Genomic DNA, 21,729 nt, shown 5'->3' on the forward strand with positions numbered 1-21,729 from the left:
TGTTGGGCTTGGGCGCAACTTGGGCCCGGTCCAACCCGTTAGCATTTTTAGCGCGTTTGGCCCAACTTTGGGCCAAACCTTTAAAATTAACACCCGGTTTTCCATTTCTAACATTTTTCTAAGGTTTTCGCCGGTTTCCAATTTTTCTCATGCGGTACTGGGCAGATTTGAACCGGTTCAACCGGTTCAACTGCCGGTTCGTAGTTTTTTACGGTTTTTCAAAAAAGGCACATTTTCTGGCTCAGAAAAACCCACTGAGTCCAAAAATCACCTTTAAATCCTCAAATTCTTACTCTAACTTTTCAAAATCTAATTTGGGCCATTAATCACTTAATTAACCAGTTGATTAGTCGTGGTTCTTACATTGGATGCTGGTCTCTTCTCCTTTGGGCGTTGGATGCCAGAATAGGGCAGGAGGCTAGCATTGTATGCCAGCTTTGAGGCTTCATTTCTAAAGTAAAGTATGGACTATTACACATTGCTGGAAATCCCTGGATGTTCGATTTCCATAGCCATTGGAAATGCTCCTTTTGGACTTCTGTAGCTCCAAAAATCTCTTTCGAGTGCAAGGAGGTCAGATCCGGACAGCATCTGCAGTGCTTTCTCTATCTCTGAATCATACTTTTGATCCAGCTCCTCAATTTCAGCCAGAAAATACCTGAAATTGCATAAAAACACACAAAATCAATGTAGAATAAAAAAATTTAAATTTTACACTAAAACCTACGAAAACTTAATAAAAATTAAACACAAGATGCTAAAAACTATATGAAAATGATGCCAAAAAGAGTATAAAATATTCGCTCATCACAACACCAAACTTAAACCGTTGTTTGTCCCCAAGCAACTAAAAACACAGTAGGATAAAAAGAAGAGTAAGGTACAATAAATCTCAAAGTTTCCAATGAAGCTCAATTTCAATTAGATGTGCGGGACTTAGTAGCTTTTTGCTTTTGAATAGTTTTGGCATCTCAGTATCCATTAAAACTCGAAAATGTTGGTCACTTTAAGAACTTAGAATCCAGATGATATTATTGACTCTCATAGTTTAGTTCTTTTTTATTCTTGAACACAGATTTTAGAGTTTTGGCCGTGACCCTAAGCACTTTGTTTTCCAGTATTACTACCAGATACATAAATGACACAGACACTTTAACTGGGTGGACCCGTTCGAATTGTGATTCAGCTTTGCTAGAATTCCCAGATAGAGGTGTCCAGAGTTCTTAAGCACATTCTTAGGATTTTTGGATCCTTTTACCCTTGCCTTTTGGTTTAAAGGGTTATTTGCTTTTTGCTCTTGCCTTTTGGTTTTAAGAGCTATTGGCTTTTTCTGCTTTTTATTTATTTTTTTGCCATATTTTTTTTCTCGCATGCATATATATATATATATATATATTTTTTTTTTTCTTTTATTGCAACATGCTTTTTGCTGCTTTTTCTTGCTTCAAGAATCAATTTTTAGATTTTTCAGATTACCAATAATACTTCTCCTTTTTCCTTGTTCTTTCAAGAGCTAACATTCATAAACTCCAATTTCAAAAATGCACTGTTCATTCATACATTCAGAAAATAAAAGCAATACCACCACATCAAAATAATTGATTATTCTTATTGTAGAACTCAAAAATTTATGCATCTTTAATTCTTCTAAAAAAATTACTATTTTATTCATGTTTAATGATTATAAGAGGAATATTTTATAGCTAATTGGAAAATAAAAATTAATTACTACTAATGCTTATGTAATTCAAAAAAATAAAATAAAGACTTAAATACTACTATTGATCATGTAAACCTAAATATGAAAGACAGGAATTAGAATAACAGAAATATGAGAAATAGGAATTGGAATAGTCACAGGGTTGAAACTCAACAACCTTCAGCTTGAGGGGCGTTGGGCTCTTTAAGGGAGAGCTTTTAGCGCTTCAATTCTTCTATCTCACACCCTTGCTTCTCTTGTTCCTTAATCAGTTTGCAAATCATGCTAGTTTGATCTTTTTGCTCCTCTCTTAGATTATCCAAGGTAGTTTGCAGGTGCATCACAAATTCTTTCAACTGATCCCAGTATTCAATTTGATGGATCTCTTGAGGAGGCTCAGGTGCCTTCCTTTTGGGATGATCCTCTGGTATCTTGGAGCTTTCCATCACCTGCTTGGTGATTGGGCTTTCCACTAGAATAAAATTGTCCACGTGGATCAGGATCTTACCCTCTTGGCATAGGTAAAGGAATAGGCTTGGATAAGCCATGATGGTACGAGTAGACATCCTGTTTGCCAACTTGTATATCTCACGGGGGATTATTTGGTGGACTTCTACCTCATTCTCCATCATGATGCAGTGAACCATCACAGCTCTCTGAATAGTGACTTCAGACCGGTTACTGGTAGGGAGTATAGAACGCCCAATGAAGTTTAGCCATCCTTTATCAATTGGCTTGAGGTTCATTCTTTTCAGCTGGTTTGGCTTACCTTTTGCATCCTCAATCCATTGAGTTCCAGGCAGGCAGATGTCCTCTAGGACTTGATCCAACTTAGGGTTGGCTACCACCCTTTTATTGTAGAAATTAGGGTCATCCCTTTGTAAGGATAATTTAAAGATCTCTCTCACCCTATCCAGATTAAAATAGATGATCTTCCCCCTGACCATGTGAACCCCATTTGTAGGGTTTATCTTGTGCTTGATTTAGGGGATTTAATAACCGTTTTCCTATATTTATTCAATTAAATAGCATGGTTTCATGATTGTCTCCTAATTTGTGCTTAAGAGTGAAAACATGCTTTCTAGGACTTAAAATAGCTAAACTTAATTCACCTTGATTCCATTAGATGCCTTGATATGTTTGATAAGTGATTTCAGATTTAGGAGGCAAGAATTGGATCAAGGGAATAAAGAAAAAGAATGTAAAAATGGAGAACTCATGAAGAAAATAAGGAATCGCAAAAGCTGTCAAGCCGACTTCTTTGCACTTAATCGATCATAACTTGAGCTACAGAGATCCAAATGATACGGTTCTAGTTGCGTTGGACGGTTAACATCCGGGGCTTCGAAATGATATAAGATTTACCATAGTTGACCGTGCATAGGGGAGCACACGCACATGGTACACGTACGTACCAATGGTTGCACATGCTTCACTTAATGCAACTCGTGCCCAGCAAATTCTAAGGAATTTTGGGCCCAATCTAACTCATTTCTGATGCTATTTAACCCAAGAATAGAAGAGGGATGGGACATCTAGTTAGTTAGTGAGTTTTATTCATGCTTTAGTTAGTTTCTAAAGAGAGAAGCTCTCTCTTCTCTCTAGAATTAGGAGTAGGTTAGATCTAGATTAGGAATTCTTAGATCTAGGTTAATTTCATGCTTAGATTTACTTTTTCCTTTGCAACTTCTTCTTCTTCTACCTTTCCTCTTTTTAGTTTTGCATTTAATACTTGTAATTCTCTACTTTTATGTTGATGCACTTTTGTTCTTCCCTTTTCCTTTAATGCAATTTATGATTCATGTTCTTTTATTGTTTATTTGATTTGTTGTTGTTTAATTCCTTGCAATTGAGTAGTGTAGATTTACTTTCCTTGAAATTTTACTATGCTTTCCTTTTATGCCTTCCAAGTGTTTGATAAAATGCTTGGAAGGATTTTAGAGTAGGATTTTATGCTCTTGGCTTGGGAAGGTAACTTAGGAACTCTTGAGTCACTAATGTCCAAGTAATTGACGATTGGGAGCCATTAACGCTAGATCTCACTAATTGATTTGGTGGAGAACTAGGACTTATGGATTTGGATTGATATAGCTCACTTGACTTTCCTCTACTATTAGTTAGGGGTTGACTTAGTGGGATTGATCCTTGCCGATTCTCATGTTGTGGTTAGTGATAAGGATAGAGATTCTTGACCACCAACCCTTACCAAGGCCTTTTTGTTATTTGAATTTCATTGCTATTTACATTTCCTGTCTCTTATCCCAAAAATCCCAAAACATACTCCATAACCAATAATAAGATGCTTTATTGCAATTCCTAGGGAGAACGACCCGAGGTTCCAATACTTTGGTTTATAAATTTAGGGGTTCGTTTTAGTGACAAACAATCTTTTGTATGAAAGGATTATTGATTGGTTTAGAAACTATACTTTACAACGAGACTTCATTTCTGAAATTTTAAACCACACAAAAGTCCTCTCATCACCATGGTGTAAAAAGTATGGAATGTTGTTCCATCTTTCTTTTGCTTATCTGTCATCCACAGATTTACATAAAATTTATAGATTATGTTGTATCTAACAGTGATCTCAACATTGGCTAGAATCTCCCAGCCTCTCTTTCGAGTTTGCTTTTGAATCTCCATCTTCTCCTAATTCGAATCTGACCTCAGGGATCACTGGCCTCTTCCTCATTATTTTGTGGTAATGTTCTTCATGTTGCTTGGTGTAGAATCTGACAGGTTTGAAAACAACTGTTGGGTCATTTTCTTTCTTGTTTCTTGGAGCAGTCTTGCCACTTTTTAGAGCCATGGGATTCGAATCTCAATGAGAGAAAAGGGCTCCTTCTACACCAAACTTAAGAGGTTTGCTCGTCCTCGAGCAAAAGGTAAGGAAGGAAGAAGAAGAAAGTGAAGGAGAAGAGTAGAGAAGAAGAGAATTCGAATGGAGAGGTGGTGAAAGAGGGAGAGGGGAGCGGGAGCATGGTTATATATAGGGAGGGGCGAGTGATTTTCGAATTCAATCATAAAAGAAAGATAAGGAAGTTTTGGAAATGATAGAAAAAATAAGTTGTTAAACTTTGAAAGATATGAAAAAGATATAAAATATATAAAAGATAAGATAAGAAGTAAAAAGAATTTTAAAGTTTAATAAAAGATATGAACAAGAATTACTAAAAATAAGAAAAGATTTGAAAGGATGTGAAAACTAGTTTGAAAAAGATATGAGATTTTGAAAAAGATTTTAAAAGATTTGAAAATATTTTAAAATTGAAATTAATTTGAATTTGAAATTTTTGAAAAAGATTTGATTGAAAAGTCATGGAGTTTCAAAATTGAAATTTAAAAAGATAGGTTTAATAAAGAAAAGATAAGGTTTTGGAAATTACCTCCCTTGCTGTCTTGATGGCGTTTAAACGCCCAGAATGGCTGCATTATGGCGTTTAACGCTGCTGCCTCTGCTTGCTGGGCATTGAACGCCCAGAATGGCACCCATTCTGGTGTTCAACGCCAGGCTGCCCTGCTGATGGGCATTTGAATGCCTAGCCAGGCTCTCTAGCTGGCGTTCAACGCTAGGCTTGCTACCTCCATGGGCATTTAAATGCCCAATTTCCACCCTTTTTCTGGCGTTTAACGCGATAGAGATCCCTTTTCCAAGATGTTCTGCTTTCCGTTCTGCATCATTCTGTCTCTGTGTAAACACTGTTCATGATCACTAACATTAAAATCAACCTAATTAAAAACTCATTATAAGGAAAAACTAATTAAAACAGAAATAATTAGAAAATTAGAAAATAATATACGATTAATCATTGGGTTGCCTCTCAACAAGCCCTTCTTTAATATCTTTAGCTGGACTTCATTGAACTTAACTTAGTAGCAGCGTTGAGCCTCCTGGCTCAATATCTCCTCCAAGGTAATGCTTGACCCTCTATCCATTGACAGTGAATCTTGTGTCAGGATCTTTTCCTTGAAGTTCTATGTGCCCATAAGGTGATACACTAGTAATCACACATGGTCCCTTCCAACGGGATTTGAGTTTCCCAGGGAATAGTTTGAGTCTTAAGTTGAAGAGCAGGACTTTCTGTCCTGGTTCAAAGACTCTGGAAGATATCTTCCTGCCATGCTACCTTTTTGCCTTTTCCTTATAGATCTTTGCATTTTCAAATGCAGCTAAGTGGAATTCGTCCAATTCATTTAGTTGGAGATGCCATTTCTCTCATGCTGCTTTAGCATCAAGGTTAAGGAATCTAGTAGCCCAATAGGCCTTGTGTTCTAGTTCCACTGGCAGATGACAGGATTTCCCATATACCAGCTGATATGATGAGGTTCCAATGGTGGTTTTGAAAGCTGTTCTGTATGCCCAAAGAGCATAATCAAGCTTTCTAGCCCAATCCTTTCTAGAGTCGCTTACTCTCCTCTCTAGGATTCTCTTTAGTTCTCTATTTGAGAATTCAGCTTGCCCATTTGTTTGGGGATGATACGGTGTTGCTACTTTATGGCGAACTCCATAACCGTTTAAGACAGAATCCAGCTGTCTGTTGCAGAAATGAGTACCTCCATCACTAATCAGTGTCCTAGGGACACCAAATCTGCTGAAGATGTTCTTTTGGAGGATCTTCATCACTACTCTGGTGTCATTAGTGGGTGTTCCGAGGGTTTACCTGAAACTGTGGGTTGATCTCGGACGAGATCTTCTGTGCTGGTCGGCGCTGATGTGTCTGACTTGTGGGTGGTGGCTGGAGCCGCCGTGTCCAACTTGTTGGACTTGTTGATGATGCAGATCCTTCGTCACCGGAGGGTGGTGGTACCTGCAAGGGACTCCGATGCTTAAGTTAGCAAGGGTATTAAGCAGGTTTTTAGTAGAATCAGAGTATGAGTTATACCTGGGTGCTCCAGTGTATTTATAATGGTGTGGGCTGACCTTTCTAGATAAGATAAGTTAGTTATCTTATCTTATCTTTGGGTGAAGTCATCTTATCTTTAAGGGGAACCACCCTTATCCTTCTAGGCTTGGCCTGCCCTTGGACTTGGGTTGCGTTCCTCTGTTTGGGCCCTTTTTGGGCTTTCCTGATGATTTGGCCGAGCTCTTTGAGAAGAGGTCGGATAGTGCTGACCTGAAGAGGTCAGTCGACTTGTCTCCAATCAGCCCGGGTCGTACAGCTCGACCCAGAGCATGAACAGTGGGTGTTGCTATTGCTTCAACCCATTTAGATGTTCTTGATTTCGCCTGACGAAGACCTATAAGACAATCATAACTTGCTTCAAACCACAATCCTCATGGGATCGACCCTGACTCACTCAGGTATTACTTGGACGACCTAGTGCACTTGCTGGTACAGTTGTACGAAAGTGTGGGATTTGTGCACCAAGTTTTTGGCACCGTTGCCAGGAATTGTTTGAGTTTGGACAAACTGACGGATTGTCTTGCTCTTTAGATCAGGAAATTTTTATTTTAATTGAGTCTTTTATTTTTATTTTCTTCTCTATTTTTTGATAAAATAAAAAATCTTTTTCAAAAATATTTTTGTTTTCTTTGTTTAATCTGTGTTCTTGGTTTGAGTCTTACCTGTTTTCTATTTTCTTTCCCAAAAATTTTAAAACTTTTTCAAAAAGTTTATTTTCAAGAATCCTTAGCTTTCTTCGTTTAATCTTTGTTTTTGATTTGAGTCTTTTTGTTTATGTTCTTGGTTAAAATTTTTGAAAATCTTGAGTCCTTTTTCTAAAATTTTTTAAAATTAGTGTCTTTTTGTTTGAGTCTTGTTTTCAATCCTTAAGTTTGGTATCTTCTTGTTATTTTTCCTTTAATTTTCGAAAATTTTATGTTTAGTTTTCTAAAAATTTTAAGTTTGGTGTTCTTTATGTGTTCTTGTGTTCCTTAAATTTTTTTACTCTTGTTCTTGGTGTTCTTGTTAGTCTTCAAAGTGTTCTTGAGTTTTCTTTGTGTTTTGATCTTAAAATTTTTAAGTTTGGTGTCCCTTTGTGTGTTTCCTTCAAATTTTCGAAAACTTGGGGCATTAGATCTAAAAATTTTAAGTTTTGCGTCTTTTACTTGTTTTTCTCTTTTATCATTAAATTCAAAAATAAAAAAATCTGTTCTATCTTTACTTTAACTTAATTTTCAAAATTTTTCATTAAAATTCAGATTTCAATTTTTAAAATTTTTATCTTATCTTATCTTAGTTTTCAATTTTCAAAAATTGAATCTTTTCAAAATTAAAAATCTTATCTTTTTCAAAATTCAAAAATCTTATATTGTCTTTTTCAAAATTTAAAATTTAAAATCGAAATTTCAAACTTCAAAATTTAAAATTAAAATTTCAAATTTCAAATTTCAAAATTCAATTTTTCAAAAATCAAATTTCAAATCTTATCTTTTTGAAATCTTTTCAATTTCTTATCTTATATTTTCTAGCTTCAAATTTTAAAATTTTAAATCATTTTAATTTCTCGTCTTATCTTTTCTTATCTTTTTCTAATTTTAAATTTCAATTTCAAATCTTTTCTTATTTTATGTCTTATCTTATTTTAAATTGAAATCTTTTCTTAACTACTTCTCTTCTCTTTCTTCTTTTTCAAAACTTCCTAACTAACTCTTCTCTCTTAATTTTCGAAAACTCTCTCTTCTTCTCTCCTATTTTTGAAAATTAATTAACAAGTAAAGTAAAAACAAAAATATTTTAATTTTTATTTATCTCTTCTAATTCCTCTCATCTCTATTTGTACTATTCGAGCTCTACTCCTCTCTCATCTTCCATCTTCACTTTTCTATTTTCTTCTTCTTTCTTCACATCTCACTGGAAGATCTTGGTCCAAGTGGAACAAAAAGCTTTCTTCTTTTCCTTCTTTTCTTTTTTTCTTATTTATGACTAGGAACTGGGATAAAGAACCCCTCTTTGATCTTGATCCTGAACCTGAAAGGACTCTGAAGAAAAGCTTACAACAAGCTAGAGCGCAACACTCCAGAAGAAACCTTTCAAAAAACTTTGAACAAGAAAAAGGAGACATGGCCGAACCTAAAGATGATGCCAGAAAGGTTCTTGATGACTTCACCATGCCTACCTCTGACTTTTATGGTAGAAACATCTCTGTACCTGCCATTGGAGCAATCAATTTTGAGCTTAAGCCTCAGTTAGTCTCTCTTCTGCATAAGAACTGCAAATTCCATGGACTTCCAATGGAAGATCCACATTAGTTTTTAGATGAATTCTTATATATCTCTTTTCGTTTGCTGTAAGAGACAGAGCTAAGATATGGTTGGATTCCCAACGAAAAGAGAGCTTAGACTCTTGGAAAAAGCTGGCTAATGCTTTTCTGGATAAATTCTTTCCTCCTCAAAGGATGAGCAAGATTAGAGTGGAAGTTCAAACCTTCAGACAAAGAGAAGGTGAATCCCTCTATGAAGCATGGGAAAGATACAAGCAACTGATCAGGAGATGTCCTCTTGACATGCTCTCAGAATGGTCTATCCTAAGCATGTTCTATGATGGTCTATCTGAGATGTCCAAAATCTCATTGGACAGCTCTACAGGTGGATCACTTCACTCGAAGAAAACACATATAGAAGCTAGAGAACTCATTGAGATGGTTGCAAACAACCAATTCATGTACACTTTTGAGAGCAATCCTGTAAACCATGGGATCCCTCAGAAGAAAGGAGTTTATGAAGTTAAAACTCTGAATGCCATATTGGCTCAGAATAAGATATTGACCCAACAGGTCAACAAGATCTCTCAGCATTTGACTGGAATGCAAATTGCAGCTGGCAGTACTCAGGAATCTTCTTCTAAAGTAGAAGCTTATGATCCTAATCAACCCACCGTGGAGGAGGAGAATTACATGGGAGAACCATATGGAAACACCAACAATCCTTCATGGAGGAACCATCCTAACCTCTCATGGAAGGATCAATAGAAACCTCAGCAAGGTTTCAATAACAATCAAGGTGGAAGGAGCCAGAATAGGTTCAACAACGACCACCATTCCCATCTTCTCAAGGGAACACGGAAACCTCTAAGCAGAGCCTTTCTGACTTAGTTACTCTGGTTTCCAACCTCTCTAAGACCACTCTTAGTTTCATAAATGAAACAAGGTCCTCCATTACAAACTCGGAGATACAAACTCCTCCTGACACTCTTCCTAGTAACACTGAGGTGAATCCAAGAGAAGAGTGCAAGGCCATAACCATAGAGGTAGAGGCCGGATCTGGAGAATTTGGGAAGGCATTGAACGCCAGTGAAGAAGGTTTCACTGGACGTTCAACGTCCAATCTGGCAGCAAGCCTGGCACTGAACGCCAGTGAGGAACCCCTCATTGGGCGTTCAACGTCCATTCTGGCAGTAGAGCTGGCGTTGAATGCCAGCCAAAGAGAACTGGTTGGGCGTTCGACGCCCAAACACCCAGGAACTCTGGTGCTAAACGCCAATGAGGAACCCCTCACCGGGCTTTCAACGCCAAACCAAGCAGGCTTTTTGGCATTGAAGGCCAGTAAGGAATCCCCCACTGGGCGTTCAACGCCCAAACATACAATCGTTCTGGCATTGAAGGCCAGTGAGGAACCCTTCACTGGGCATTCAACGCCCATACAACAAGGGAAGCTGGCGTTGAACGCCCGCAAGGACATCCCTGCTGGGCGTTCAACGACCAAAAAGACAGAAGAACTGCCGTTTAACGCCAGTAAGAGTGCACAGCAAGGGTGTTCAATGCCCAAAGAGCTAATAGAGCTGGCATTGAATGCCAGTAAAAGCACACCCTCTGAGTGCTTACATCCTACTCAAGAACCCTATATCTCAGAACTAAAGGTAGCCAAGGCTCACATAAAGACCATAGAGGTGCCTTTGGATGCACTCCTAAAGTGCATAAGTTCTGATGACTACTCATCCTCTGATGACGATGAAGGCATTAGGGAAGAGCAAGTTCCTCGGTACCTAGGAGCTCTAATGAAGCTGAATGCCAAGTTATTTGGTACAAAGCCTTTGGAGAAAGAACCTCCACTACTTACCAAATAACTCCATGCTTTGGTTCAACAGAAGTTAGCTCAGAAGCTTCCATATCCTGGACGCTTTGTGATTCCTTGCACTATAGGCACTATGACCTTTGAAAAGGCTCTATGTGACCTAGGGTCAAGCATAAACCTCATGCCACTCTCTGTAATGGAGAAGCTGGGAATCCTTAAGGTACAAGCTGCAAACATCTCATTAAAGATGGTAGGCAAGACAATGAAGAAGCCATATGGCTTAGTAGAGGATGTCTTGGTGAAGGTTGAAAACCACTACATCCCTACAAACTTCATTGTCTTGGACATTGGAGAGGATGAGGATGACTCTGTCATCCTTACTAGACCTTTCCTAGCCACTGCCAATGCTATCATTGATGTGGCTAAAGGAGAATTGACTCTACAATTAGGGGAGGACCACATCTTATTCAAGATGCCTCATCCCAATTCTCCCTCTAAAACAGAGATAACTGTGCAACACCTAGTGTTCCAACCCTCTCTTTCTATACAGAGCTTTACAGAACCCCTAAACATCAATTCTAGGTTTAGTGTTGGGCAGCCATCAACAAGCTCTAAGAACCAGGGTACTAGGAAGAAAGTACCTAAAGGCTGGATGGACAAAAAAGTCCCAACTGAAGGCCTCTCACTTGGCATGAGAGTTGTCTTCACTAAGAAACCAATTTTACCACATACAGTGAGTCGTGTTCTGTCTCTAGAGCATGTGGAGCTCATTCATGAGAAGACAGGAAGAAAATTTCCTATAAGGGGCAAAAATCTGAGCCCATACTCACCTTTGTAAAGAGCTAACCGTCAAGCTAATGACGTTAAAGAAGCGCTTGTTAGGAGGCAACCCAATTTTAATTAATTATTTATTTCCTTTTATTTTATTTTGTTTTTCTTTTTGGGTCATGATCATATGTAGCAGTCAGAACAGAGATAGAATTCACAGCAGTGAAAGTAGAATACTCTGGATGGAGTGATGATTGAACTTGAACGCCAGCCAGGGAGCTCTGGCTGGGCGTCCAACGCCCCTAATGGGCAGCATTGCTGGCATTGAATGCCAGCCAGGGAGCAGCCCCTGGGCATTCAAACGCTAATGCAGAGAAGCAGGGAATATGGATTCCCTAGCCTCTCAAGACCAGTGGGTCCCACAGTATCTTTCACTACCCCACTTATTCCTACCTACTTTCACACTTCCACATACACACTTCCCTATAAACCCTAGCCCAATCACATCCAGATCACTTCCCCAAAACCATCATAACTCCCACGAACCCCCACCCACTTCAAAATTAAATTTCCCACCCAATTCCCCACCCAAGACCGAACCATAACCTACCCTTTTCCTATAAATACCCCTCACTCTAACCCTTCATACACACACCTCTTTTACACTCATAAGCCCCACTGGCTCTCTCTCTCTCTCTCTCTTTCTCCTTCTATTTTCTTCTTCTACTATATTCTTCTCTTTTCTTTATTTTGCTCGAGGATGAGAAAAGTTTTAAGTTTGGTGTTGGAAAAGCAAAGCTTTTTTTTCTTTTCATTACCATTCATGGCACCCAAGTTTGAGAACCCTCTAGAAAGAGGAAAGGAAAGGCAATAACCGCCACCTCTGAATCTTGGGAGATGGAGAGATTCATCACCAAAGCTCACTAAGACCACTTCTATGAAGTAGTGACAGAGAAGAAAGTGATCCCTGAGGTCCCTTTCAAGCTCAAGAAGAATGAGTATTTGGAAATCCGAAGAAAGATCCAGAGAAGAAGTTGGGAAGTCCTAACCAATCCTATTCAAGATATTGGGATTCTAATGGTACAAGAGTTCTATGCTAATGCCTGGGTTACTAAAAACCATGACACTAGTGTGGAGCCAAATCCAAGGAATTGGAGCACTATGGTCTGAGGGAGAATCTTAGATTTCAGCCCAGAAAGTGTGAGGTTGGCGTTCTACTTGCCTCTAATACAAGGAGATCCACATCCGTACACTAGGAGAGTCAACTTTGATCAGAGATTGGATCAAGTGCTCTCTGACATCTGTGTTGAAGGAGCATAGTGGAAAAGGGATTCCTAAGGCAATCCCATTCAACTAAGAAGGCTTGACCTAAAGCCCATAGCTAGAGGGTGGTTGGAATTCATCCAACAGTCCATCATCCCCACTAGCAACCGGTCAGAAGTGACTGTTGACAGAGCTATCATGATCCATTGCATGATTGATGACTTACGTCATCTACCTCTTTTTCTTATCTAAAAGGACCATAGAATTGGTAAAATCTCATTCAAGTGATGCAATTATATGAACTATATGATGAATTTATGGGACATTGCTTTGAAATGAGTTTTGCTTGAATTTCAGGTGAAGAGCACAATAGAGGACGAAACAGGGGAGCACCTTTAGCACTGTGTTTCTTGCAAGGAGCGCTCCTTCACCAGCCCAAGATAGTGCTACGCTTGTTTGAAGAGCACTACGTTCTCCTGCAGCACCATACATGCACGGGAAAAGCTACATTTTTCACCCAAGAGCGCTATGTTCTTCACCCAAGAGCGCCTGCGATAGTTTTCAAAGTTGGGGAAAATTTGGCAAGTGACGTGTTCATACCCTGGGCCGAGCTAGGTGAGCCAGGTTGGATGAAGACAAAACGACCGACCTCTTACAAAGATTGGTCGACGCCGACCTCTACCCAAAGAGCTCGGTCAAATTGCTATAAGGGCCCAAGTAGGCCCAAAGCAGAAGATCACAGCCCACTTAAACGCGGCTGGCCTAAGATAAGGAGACCCACTGGTGCACGAAATTGTGATCACACTTTTCACAATTCTGCACAACTAACCAGCAAGTGCACTGGGTCATCCAAGTAATACTTTACGTGAGTAAGGGTCGATCACACGGAGATTGTCGGCTTGAAGCAAGCTATGGTCATCCTGTAAATCTTAGTCAAGTGGATTCAAATGGTTATGAGGTTTTGATAATTAAAAGATAAATAAAACATAAAATAAAATAAAGATACTTATGTAATTCATTGGTAGGAATTTCAGATAAGAGTTTGGAGATGCTTTGTTGCTTCTGAACCTCTGCTTTCCTATTGTCTTCTTCCAATCATGCGTGCTCCCTTCCATGGCAAGCTGTATGATCCTCTCGGATGAAAAATACCAGGTACGATCTCTGCACGGCTAATCAACTGTCGGATTTCTCGTCTCGGATGAAAAATACCAGGTACAACTACCGCACGGCTAATCATCTGTCGGTTCTCACTAGTGTCAGAATAGGATCTCTCTATCCTTTTGCACGTTGTCACTGCGCCCAACATTCGCAAGTTTGAAGCTCGTCACAGTCATCCCTTCCCAGATCCTACTCGGAATACCACAGACAAGGTTTAGACTTTCCGGATCTCAGAAATGCTGCCAATTGGTTCTAGCCTATACCACGAAGGTTCTAATCTGACGGACTCGATCCGTGTATTAGAGACCCAAGAGAATATACTTCGGCTGTCATCCATTGACTACGTTGAACATCATGTAGACCACTTGTGGTTGTCAGGCAGGCGGATCTTGGCTAAGCGAGTAACGAAGATAGTGGGTGATTGTCACGGGTCACCCCTTCATTCTGACTTAACTGAATTAAGTACAAGAGTATATCTTGGAGAAGAAGTAGGCATGAATTGAAAGAGAAACAATAGTACTTGCATTAATTTATGAAGAACAGAAGAGCTCCGCACCTTAATCTATGAGGTGTAGAAACTCCACCATAGAAAATACATAAGAGAAAAAGGTCTAGGCATGGCCGAATGGCCAGCCTCCAAGTCCAGAGATGATCAAAAGATACGAATACAATGGTAAAAAGTGCTATTTATACTAAACTAGTAACCTAGGTTTACAAAATATGAGTAACTAAGTGTATATAGTATAGAAATCCACTTTCGGAGCCCACTTGGTGTGTGCTTGGGCTGAGCATTGAAGCTTTCACGTGCATAGGCCATTCTTGGAGTTAAACGCCAGCTTGGGTGTCAGTTTGGGCATTTAACTCCAGTTTTAGTGCCAGTTCTGGCGTTTTACTCCAGAAAAGGGTCTCTGGTTGGCGTTTTAACGCCAGTTTGGGCCATCAAATCTCGGGCAAAGTATGGACTATCATATATTACTAGAAAGCCCAAGATGTCTACCAATTGGGCTTCTGTAGCTCCAGAAAATCTACTTCGAGTGTAGGAGGGTCAAAATCCAACAGCATCTGCAGTCCTTTCTTAGCCTCTGAATCAGATTTTTGCTCAGGTCCCTCAATTTCAGCCAGAAAATACCTAAAATCACAGAAAAACAGACAAACTCATAGTAAAGTCCAGAAATGTGATTTTTGCATTAAAACTAATAAAAATATAATAAAAAGTAACTAAAACATACTAAAAACTATGTAAAAACAATGCCAAAAAGGGCATAAATTATCCGCTCATCACAACACCAAACTTAAATTGTTTCTTGTCCCCAAGTAACTAAAAACAAAACAGGATAAAAAGAAGAGAATATACAATAAATCCCAAAATTATCAATGACGATTAGTTTTAATTAGATGAACGGGGCTAGTGGCTTTTTTTCTCTGAACAGTATTGGCATCTCACTTTATCCTTTGAAGTTCAGAATGATTAGCATCCATAGGAACTCAGAATTCAGATAGTGTTATTGATTCTCCTAGTTTAGTATGTTGATTCTTGAACACAGCTACTTTATGAGTCTTGGTCGTGACCCTAAGCATTTTGTTTTCCAGTCTTACCACCGGATACATAAATGCCACAGACACATAACTGGGTGAACCTTTTCAGATTGTGACTCAGCTTTGCTAGAGTCCCCTGTTAGAGGTGCCCATAGCTTTTAAGCACACTCTTTTTGCTTTAGACCATGACTTTAACCGCTCAGTCTTAAGCTTTTCACTTGACACCTTCATGCCACAAGCACATGGTTAGGGACAGCTTGATTTAGCCGCTTAGGCCAGAATTTTATTCCTTTGGGCCCTCCTATCCATTAATGCTCAAAGCCTTGGATCCTTTTTACCCTTGCCTTTTGGTTTAAAGGGTTATTGGCTTATTTTGCTGGCTTTTTCTTTTTCCTTCTTTTTTTTTCTTTATTTTTCCCCATTTTTTTTCTTTTTTTTGCAAGCTTTGTGTTTTTCACTGCTTTTTCTTGCTTCAAGAATCAATTTTATGATTTTTCAGATTATCAATAACATTTCTCCTTTTTCATTATTCTTTCAAGAGCCAACAATTTTAACATTCATAAAATTCAATATAAAAAATATGAACTGTTCAAGCATTCATTCTGAAAACAACAAGTATTGCCACCACATCAAAATAATTAAACTAATTTCAACATAGAATTCAAAATTCGTGTAGTTCTTTTTCTTTTTCAGAAAATATTTTTCATTTAAGAAAGGTGAAAGATTCATGGAATCATTCATAGCTTTAAGACATAGACACTAAACACTAATGATCATGTAATAAAGACAAAAACATAGACAAAACATAAGGTATAGAAATCGAAAACAGAAAAATAAGAACAAGGAAATTAAAGAACGGGTCCACCTTAGTGACGGCGGCTAGTTCTTCCTCTTGAAGATCCTATGGAGTGCTTGAGCTCTTCTATGTCTCTTCCTTGCCTTTTTTGCTCCTTTCTCATGGCCTTTTGGTCCTCTCTGATTTCATTGAGTATAATGGAGTGCTCTTGGTGCTCCGTCCTTAGTTGCTCCATGTTAGAACTCAAATCTCCTAAAGAGGTGTTGAGTTGCTCCCAATAGTTTTGTGGAGGAAAGTGTATCCCTTGAGGCATCTCAGGGATTTCTTGATGAGGAATTTCCTCATGCTCTTTTTGAGGTCCATGAGTGGGCTCTCTTGTTTGCTCCATCCTCTTCTTAGTGATGGGCTTGTCCTCTTCAATGAGGGTGTCTTCCTCTATGACAACTCCGACTGAATTGCATCGGTGATAGATGAGATGAGGGAAGGCTAACCTTGCTAAAGTGGAGGGCTTGTCAGCCACCTTGTATAGTTCTAGAGATATGATCTTATGAACTTCTACTTCCTCTCCAATCATGATACTATAGATCATGATAGCCCGGTCCACAGTAACTTCAGCTGGTTGCTAGTAGGAATGATAGAGCATTGGATGAACTCTAACCATCCTCCAGCCACGGGTTTGAGGTCAGGCCTTCTCAATTGAACCAGTGATGAGCGGATAATTTATACGCTTTTTGGCATTTGTTTTTAGTATGTTTTTAGTAGGATCTAGTTACTTTTAGGGATGTTTTCATTAGTTTTTATGTTAAATTCACATTTCTGGACTTTACTATGAGTTTGTGTGTTTTTCTGTGATTTCAGGTATTTTTTGACTGAAATTGAGGGACTTGAGCAAAAATCAGCTTCAGAGGTTGAAGAAGGACTGCAGATGCTGTTGGATTCTGACCTCCCTGCACTCAAAGTGGATTTTCTGGAGCTACAGAACTCCAAATGGCGCGCTTCGAATTGGGTTGGAAAGTACACATCCAGGGCTTTCCAGAAATGTATAATAGTCCATACTTTGGCCGAGTTTAGATGACGTAAAAGGGCGTTGAACGCCAGTTCTACGCTGCTGTCTGGAGTTAAACGCCAGAAACAAGTCACAAACTAGAGTTGAACGCCAGAAATACGTTACAACCTGGCGTTCAACTCTAGAAAGAGCCTCTGCACGTGTAACATTCAAGCTCAGCCCAAGCACACACCAAGTGGGCCCCGGAAGTGGATTTATGCATCAATTACTTACTTCTGTAAACCCTAGTAGCTAGTTTATTATAAATAGGACTTTTTACTATTGTATTAGATATCCTGGATTGTATTTTTGATCTTGTAATCACGTTTTAGAGGGCTGGCCATTCGGCCATGGCTGGACCTTTCACTTATGTATTTTTAAAGGTAGAGTTTCTACACTCCATAGATTAAGGTGTGGAGCTCTGCTGTTCCTCAAAGATTAATGCAAAGTACTACTGTTTTCTATTCAATTCATCTTATTTCACTTCTAAGATATTCATTCGCACTTCAACCTGAATGTGATGAACGTGACAATCATCATCATTCCCTATGAACGTGTGCTTGACAACCACCTCCGTTCTACCTTAGATTGAATGAGTGTCTCTTAGATCTCTTAATCGGAATCTTCGTGGTGTAAGCTAGAATGATGGCGGAATTCAAGAGAATCCGGAAAGTCTAAACCTTGTCTGTGGTATTCCGAGTAGGATTCAATGATTGAATGATTGTGACGAGCTTCAAACTCGCGAGTGCTGGGCGTAGTGACAGACGCAAAAGGAGGGTGAATCCTATTCCAGCATGATCTAGAACCTCAGATGATTAGCCGTGCCGTGATAGGGCATCTTGGACCATTTTCACAAGAGGAGGGGATGTAGCCACTGACAACGGTGATGCCCTTGCATAAAGTCAGCCATGGAAAGGAGTAAGACTGATTGGATGAAGACAGCGGGAAAGTAGAGATTCAGAGGAACGATTGCATCTCCATACGCTTATCTGAAATTCTCACCAATGATTTGCATACGTGTTTCTATCCTTATTTTATTGTATCTATTTTCGAAAACTCCATAACCATTTTATATCCGCCTGACTGAGATTTACAAGGTGACCATAGCTTGCTTCATACCAACAATCTCCGTAGGATTCGACCCTTACTCACGTAAGGTATTACTTGGACGACCCAGTGCACTTGCTGGTTAGTTATGCGAAGTTGTGAAGATATGTAATGATTCACAACCTGAGTAACAATTTCGCATACCAAGTTTTTGGCACCGTTGTCGGGGATTGTTCGAGTTTGGACAACTGACGGTTCATCTTGTTGCTCAGATTAGGTAATTTTCTTTTTGTTTTATTTTCAAAAATTTTTCAAAAAAATCTTTCAAAAATTTCTCCTTTGTTTTTGAAAAAGTTTTAAAATGAAAAACAAATGTTTTCAAAAATATATTTTTCTTCAGAATTTTTAAGAGTGAATTCTAGTGTTTCATAAAGCATGTTGAAGCCTGGCTGGCTGTAAAGCCATGTCCAATTCTTCTGACTGTAGGGAATGTCAGGCGTGTCATGTATGAGTTACATACTAAAGCTTGGTGTCTTGCATGTTTTCTTTGCATTAAAAATTTTTCAAAAATGTGTTCTTGATGTTCATCATGATCTTCATAGTGTTCTTGGTGTTCATCTTGACATTCATAGCATTCTTGCATGCATTCATTGTTTTGATCCATAACTTTCATGCATTGCATAATTTTTATGTTTTTCTCTCATAAAAAAAAATTCAAAAATCAAAAAAATATCTTTCCCTTTTTCTCTCTTAGAATTTTGAAAATTAGATTTGACTTTTTCAAAAATTTTTAAAATCTAGTTGTTTTTATGAGTCAAATCAAATTTTCAATCTAAAAATCTCATCTTTTTCAAAATCTTTTTCAAAAATCAAATCTTTTTCATTTTTCTTAGTTATTTTCGAAAATTTTAAAAATATTTTGAAAAATCTTTTTCTTATTTTTGTATCAAATTTTCGAAAATAACAATAACAATTAATATTTTGATTCAAAAATTTCAAGTTTGTTACTTACTTATTAAGAAAGATTCAAACTTTGAGTTCTAGAATCATATCTTGTGACTTCTTGTGAATCAAGTCATTAATTGTGATTTTAAAAATCAAATCTTTTTCAAAAACTAATTTCAAAAATATCTCCTTATCTTATCTTTTCAAAAATTTGATTTCAAAATATCTTTTCTAACTTCCTAACTTCTTATCTTTTCAAAATTTGTTTCAACTAACTAACTAACTTTTTGTTTGTTTCTTATCTTTTTCAAAACCACCTAACTAACTCTCTCTCTCTCTAATTTTCGAAAATATCTTCCCTTTTTTTCAAAATTTCTTTTTAATTAACAAATTATTTTATTTTTATTTGAATTTTCGAAAAAAAAACTATTAACCTTTTTCAAAAACTATTTTCGAAAATCACTAACTCTTTTTCAAAAATTATTTTCGAAAATCCTCTCCCTCTCTCTCATCTTATTCTATTTATTTATTCATCTACTAGCATCTCTTCCTCACATCACTCACCAAATTCGAACCCCCTCCTCTATCTGTGTTCGAATTGTTTTCTTCTTTTTCTACTAACAATAAGGAACCTCTTTACTGTGACATAGAGGATTCCTCTTCTTTTCTTTTTCTCTTCTCTTTCTTTTGAGCAGGGACAGAGAAAAAGGCATTCTTGTTGAAGCTGATCCAGAACCTGAAAGGACTCTGAAGAGGAAACTAAGAGAAGCTAAATTACAACAATCCAGAGACAACCTTATTGAAAATTTCGAACAAGTAAAGGAGATGGCAGCCGAACCCAACAACAATAATGCAAGGAGGATGCTTGGTGACTTTACTGCACCTAATTCCAATTTACATGGAAGAAGCATCTCCATTCCTGCCATTGGAGCAAACAACTTTGAGCTGAAACCTCAGCTACTTTCTCTGATGCAGCAGAACTGCAAGTTTCATGGACTTCCATCTAAAGATCCTTTTCAGTTCTTAACTGAATTCTTGCAGATCTGTGATACTGTTAAGACTAATGGAGTAGATCCTGAAGTCTACAGGCTCATGCTTTTCCCTATTGTTGTAAGAGACAGAGCTAGAATATGGTTGGACTCTCAACCCAAAGACAGCCTGTACTCTTGGGATAAGCTGGTCACGGCTTTCTTAGCCAAGTTCTTTCCTCCTCAAAAGCTGAGCAAGCTTAGAGCTGATGTTCAAACCTTCAGACAGAAAGAAGGTGAATCCCTCTATGAAGCTTGGGAAAGATACAAGCAGCTGACCAAAAAGTGTCCTTTTGACATGCTTTCAGAATGGACCATCCTGGATATATTCTATGATGGTTTATCTGAGCTATCAAAGATGTCATTAGATACTTCTGCAGGTGGATCCATTCACCTAAAGAAAACGCCTGCAGAAGCTCAAGAACTCATTGACATGGTTGCTAATAACCAGTTTATGTACACTTCTGAGAGGAATCCTGTGAGTAATGGGACGTCTATGAAGAAGGGAGTTCTTGAAATTGATACTCTGAATGCCATATTGGCTCAGAATAAAATATTGACTCAGCAAGTCAATATGATTTCTCAGAGTCTGAATGGAATGCAAGCTGCATCCAACAGTACTCAAGAGGCATCTTCTGAGGAAGAAGCTTATGATCCTGAGAACCCCGCAATAGCAGAGTTAAAATACATGGGTGAACCATATGGAAACACCTACAATCCATCATGGAGAAATCACCCAAATCTCTCATGGAAGGATCAAAAGCCTCAACAAGGCTTTAATAATGGTGGAAGAAACAGGTTTAGCAAATTTAGTCTCTGATCTATCTAAGGCCACTGTGAGTTTCATGAATGAAACAAGGTCTTCCATTAGAAATTTGGAAGCACAAGTGGGCCAGCTGAGTAAAAGGATCACTAAAATCCCTCCTAGTACTCTCCCAAGCAATACAGAAGAGAATCCAAAAGGAGAGTGCAAGGCCATTGAATTAATTACCATGGCCGAACCCACAAAAGAGGAGAAGGACGTGAATCCCAAGGAAGAAGACCTCCTGGGACGTCCAGTGATCAATAAGGAGCTTCCCTCTGAGGAACCAAAGGACTCTGAGGCTCATCTAGAGACCATAGAGATTCCATTGAACCTCCTTATGCCATTCATGAGCTCTCATGAGTATTCCTCTTCTGAAGAAAATGAAGATGTCACTGAAGAGCAAGCTGCCAAGTTCCTTGGTGCAATCATGAAGCTAAATGCCAAATTATTTGGTATTGAGACTTGGGAAGATGAACCTCCCTTGTTCACCAATGAACTAAGTGATCTAGATCAACTGACATTGCCTCAGAAGAAACAGGATCTTGGAAAGTTCATAATACCTTGTACCATAAGCACCATGATCTTTAAGGCTCTGTATGACCTTGGTTCAGGGATAAACCTCATGCCCCTCTCTGTAATAGAGAAACTGGGAATCTATGGGGTGCAAGCTGCTAAAATCTCATTAG

General features: G+C 38.4%; 2 non-coding genes across 2 annotated transcripts; both read right to left on the reverse strand.

Moving 5' to 3' along the window:
* Positions 1-9,043: 9,043 nt before the first annotated feature.
* Positions 9,044-9,150, reverse strand: LOC112788368 (small nucleolar RNA R71). The gene has a single exon (XR_003195734.1). It is a non-coding gene; the product is annotated as a small nucleolar RNA R71 (small nucleolar RNA).
* An 11,284-nt stretch (positions 9,151-20,434) lies between these two features.
* On the reverse strand, positions 20,435-20,542 carry LOC112787491 (small nucleolar RNA R71). Its single transcript, XR_003194902.1, has one exon. It is a non-coding gene; the product is annotated as a small nucleolar RNA R71 (small nucleolar RNA).
* Positions 20,543-21,729: the final 1,187 nt, after the last annotated feature.

Source organism: Arachis hypogaea, chromosome 20, assembly GCF_003086295.3.
Source record: "Arachis hypogaea cultivar Tifrunner chromosome 20, arahy.Tifrunner.gnm2.J5K5, whole genome shotgun sequence".
Classification (NCBI taxonomy): Eukaryota; Viridiplantae; Streptophyta; class Magnoliopsida; order Fabales; family Fabaceae; genus Arachis; species Arachis hypogaea.